The sequence below is a fragment of the Pithys albifrons genome, chromosome 14 (genome assembly GCF_047495875.1).
Source record: "Pithys albifrons albifrons isolate INPA30051 chromosome 14, PitAlb_v1, whole genome shotgun sequence".
Taxonomy (NCBI): domain Eukaryota; kingdom Metazoa; phylum Chordata; class Aves; order Passeriformes; family Thamnophilidae; genus Pithys; species Pithys albifrons.
In genome coordinates, this window is record NC_092471.1 from 118,755 (window position 1) to 123,449 (window position 4,695).

General features: G+C 47.9%; 1 long non-coding RNA gene across 1 annotated transcript; it reads right to left on the bottom strand.

The window, feature by feature from the left end:
- Window positions 1-1,601: 1,601 nt before the first annotated feature.
- On the bottom strand, window positions 1,602-4,375 carry LOC139678528 (uncharacterized). The gene is made up of 3 exons (XR_011699045.1): window positions 4,183-4,375; window positions 3,918-4,003; window positions 1,602-1,973 (listed from the first exon to the last, which is right to left on the bottom strand). It is a non-coding gene; the product is annotated as an uncharacterized lncRNA (long non-coding RNA).
- Window positions 4,376-4,695: the final 320 nt, after the last annotated feature.

Genomic DNA, 4,695 nt, shown 5'->3' on the forward strand with positions numbered 1-4,695 from the left:
CCCCCCATGTTTCCTCCATGTCCCCTGCGTCCCCCATGTCCACCCCATCTCCCTCATGTCCTCCCCATGTCCCCTCGATGTACCCCCATGTCCCCCTGATGTCTTCCCATGTCCCCCTAATGTCCCCCCATGTCCTCCCCGTGTCCTCCCCCCGTGTCCCCCCAATGTATGTCACTCCATGGCCTCCCAAGACACGCAGCTGCCAGCACAGGACACACACAAATCCCTCCGAAATTCTGGAACACGACATTCCTCTGCAGGGCTGAAAACAAGACGGGGAGGCTTTTTTCCTTTCCGTAGGTGGACTAATGCCCCCAAAACCAGGGAGCTGGGACAGTGGCTGCTCCCTGCACTCTGCTGCACTTTCCACAGCTCCTTCGTTGACTTCCTGGTGGATTTGTGCATCCTCTGAAGGTGGCACTTCTCTGCAAAGCAACTCAGCAAATCCCTTCAGTTTGATTTGTTTCCAGATTTTTCTCCCTAGCACCACAGAGCTCAAAAAGGAAATCAGAAAACCAGGAAAAAAACCCAAAGAACAAAAAATCGCACCGTGCCAACCCCCAGCTCCTCCCACAAAGCTCAAGGGGTCCCATGTGTGTCCCCGCCACCTCCAGCTGGCCACCAGGCCCCCAGAGCTGAGGGAAATCTGAGCAGATACTGAGAAACCTCCTTTGCTGAGCACACTCATCACTGCAGTCCTTCAGGCTTTGCAAGAGTCTGTAGGGATCAGACCCCAATTCCAATCCCTGACTACCTTTCTAACAGGTTTTGTTAGACACACACTGGGTGCTCACTCCAAGAACAGCACACAGAGACTGCACAAGGCATTACAGGATTGCCACGAAGAACAGAAGTACCTTTTCTATCGCATGGTTTTTCCTCTGCAATAACTATCGACTGGTCTGGTTCCTACTGGACATTTCCCTTGAGGATTCAGGGCCCTCTGGTGAGGTGGGGTTGTTTAGGGCTGATCCTCACAGGCCCAGACCAAACCCAGCCACCCCATCACTGCTGCACGTGGGAGCAGATGGAAATCTCAATACAGCATATAAATGCTCCCCTTCCCTACTACTCAGTCTTTCCTTGCAGATACGAGGAGCAGATTTACTCCATCCTTTGCAGGGACTTGCTTAACTCCTGGCACTGTCCCTGTCCCAGGGAAGCTGCACTAGGACTGTGGGTCTGGGTCCTTTCCAGGCACAATGCAGCTGCTCATATTAACAGCATCAGCAATGCCCTCATTTTTTATCAGGTCAAATTGTTGTGATACAAACCCAAGAATAGGAATTCTTTTCCAGATTACAGCTTTTCTCTAAGTACATTCAAAAAGAGTTCTAGTCCTGGATCCAGTTATCGTCATTCAATTTGGGCTACCTGACCCCCCAGACTGCTGGACTGCCTTTCAGTCTCCAGAGCTTTCCCCCAGATTCCACTTTCAGGCTAAGACACTACAGCCTGTCAGGTTGTGAGTATTCTCAGGCCTCCTGACTATGACAGTTACAAGTCAAAAGTGGGCCCAGCTTTCCAGAAGGAATGCAAGCTGACAGTAGCCTAATTCCCTTCAGTGGAGCTCTGCTCAGCCAAATCCAGGCTGCCCCCATAAAACACATCTCAAACCAGCTCTGCCATTTGCTTTGAAAACAAACTTTCCTTTGTGGACTGAAGGATGAAAAGGTATGAAAAGCCTTAAGCTGAGCCTCACCACAACAGTGGGCCTGAAGAAATGCCAAAGGAGTTTATTGGAGGGGCCTATTCTCGTGAAAGCTCCTACTTTCCAGACCTCCAACAGCATCACCAGCAGACCCTGAAGAAGTGTGGCACCTACCACAGCTTGGGGTACTCAGTGTCCATCACGGGAGGACATTCTGTTAATGTCTTGGTGATGCCAACAGCACGGATCTGCTTTTCAACTTCTCCAAGACGCTTTCTGGATTTCAGGAATCATCATTTTCTCCAAGCCCGTTTCAAACATCCTAGTATGACAGTTAGAGAAAAAGTATCAGAACGATTTATCACCCTATGGTGACCAAAGAAAAGCAGAAACCACACAAAGCACCAGGAAACAGAGAACACAAGACAATTTGTTAAGGTGCTGCCCTCTTACATAGATGTTTGCACATACAAACTTGTTACAAAGGGCAGAAACTAGAGACAGCAATCCTTCCCTTTTATGACCTGCTTAGGAGATCAGTAACTTGAACTATCAGTGAGGAACTGTGGGCAGAAAATCAGAAAAATTTGCTCGAGAAAGAAATGAACCCCAAAAGGAGAGGGACCTGGGCAGTCAAATTAGCCCCAAACCTCGTTTGCCATTTTAGCCAGAGAGACAACTCCTTCCTACTTCAAAGGCAAAAACTGCACAGCAGCCTGAAATACAACCCAAGCCAACAGAACACACTCCCTTTGGCTGTATGCTGCCAAGTATTTCCTGCAGAGCTCATGCCCCATTTCCTGTGCCATACTAGTTAATGAAGAGGAGAAAAAGGACAAAGTAAAACTCCAGATGAAAACAAGAGAATTGCTTTAAAGTCAGCAGCAAAATGCATTCTAAGAAGAAGACAGGAAGGGCAGCCTTCATAAATATTCCCTTTTAGTGAAGGGCATTAACTTGCTGCTCCAAAGTTTGCCTAAAAACTGCTCATCTTCTCGGGCACCACAACACTGAAACGTGGAACGCTGGAAGCACCACTTCCATTTGGTTGGTGGAACACCATTGGAAGAACCCTGTAATTCTTGCTCCTCTACAGGAGGCATCAAGCAGATTTTAAAGGATTAATAACAGACCTTGTGTGATCTGTGTAGAGATAACATCACTGTCTTGGTTTGAGATAAGCAACTGCCAACCCCCCCAAGCACAGAGAGAAAAGCCTCCCTCCTAACACCAGGGAAAGGGAGGAAAAGAGAGGGGAAAGAAAAAAAAAACACTTCAAACTGCATTTATACTAAATCTACATATATTTTTCACAGAAAGAAAGAGACAATTAGAAGAGAGTACAAATATTCACTCACACAAGTCTACAACAACAAGTTCCCCACGTCAACTTCTTAACAAACACACAAATTCTACTGTCCTAACTACACATTACTTAAGAAGAAGCTTATTCCCCAGGGAGACAAACCCAAGCAGAAAGGAGAGACCCAGAACAACACATTTTACTTTCCTGAGGTACCCTGTGAGCCAGTGGTGGGCCTGGTCCTCTCCATCCCCCCTGGGACACCATCGTGTGTCCTCTCCAGAGGACGGCTGAGAAGCGACTGCCTTAACCACTCCCACACTGGTTCCTACTGCCCTGGAGATGATGTCATAATGTGGTATGGAATACAAAGTTACTGGCTAGAAGAGGTCAGCTGTTGGCTCAGCCCAGCTCAAGTCAACTGACAGCTTCGGCCTAGTCCACACTTCAGAGCCCAAATCTAGGCCCACCTAGGTGAATTTCATCAGCATGGCCATCTGCCTGGGGATGATTTCAACAATGTGTCACAGCTTTGACAGAGGAACGTAAACCCTTCCTCAGAACTTTATTCCCATGAAGGCCAAAATGACACAAAAGCATGGAATGTTTCCCAGCATGAACACAAACTGCAGAGAGCAGTGGTCAGAATGGCTGTGCTGTGTGACAGGGCAAGTGTGTTGCTATTAGCTGGAGATTAAATGGAGACACTTTCAGACAAGTAACGACATCACACACACCAGGAAAGGAGGAGAACTACATAAGTCCTTTAGTTCCATTCCCTCAGTTTTCATGGAGTGTCACCTGCTGTGGCCACTGCCCTTTATGCCCCCTTGACTCCAGAGCATTTGGAGCAAGTCCCTGGAGCCACCAGAGTCCCACCCATGTACAGGATGCCTGATCTGTGCAACTGCACACTCTGAACCACTCGTGTCACACTGGAGCTTTTCAGAGCAAGGAACTTACTTTTGATAAGTCTTGTTGGTTTGGAAATTGGAAGTCTTTGGAATAGCAGAATGAAGACCTGTTTCCTGTACCAGTCAACTGATTCACTGGAAATTTAAAAGAACAGTTATTCAGTTCACAGTGGGCTTTGACTGGTGCTGTCACTTTACAGAAAACACAGATAAAGTTGTTTTGCTCCTGAAGTGTTAACCTTTGGCATGACTGCACACTGCAGAACCAAAGCCCACAGAAGTCAGTTTTGAATGCAATTTGAGCTCATACTCACGGGGACATATGCTCCATGATGCTGTTTAGCAGGTCAAAGCCTTGGGGATCACTGGCTTTCAAGGCAATCAGCTTCTGGAATCCCCCCAACACTCCAGGCTGCAAGGAAAGCAAACATGAAGCTCTAGGCAACTGTTCTTCCTAAGTGGCCCAGCAGAAAGTTGGCTCTGACCATCGAAGACACACACCAGTGCAAAAGCATCCCTAACCTAAACCAGGATTCTGATCCTGCAGTGCAGGACAAGGAAGACACGGTGTGGCTCCTTCTCACTCACTCACTCACTCACTCACTCACTCACTCACTCACTCTCCTCAAGCCTGTTCTGAACACAAGCCCTGAGAGTTCTGCTGGTCCACATGTTCCACAGGAAGCAAACAAGGCAAGAAAATTCTGGGAAACTGCCACTTGCCAAAACCAAGTGCAGGAATTTTCCATCTCGGCTGACAAAAGCAGAGGAGCCCAGGATTCACCTCACCCCCAGGACGGGAAAGCACCCACCGAGCTGCATGCAGA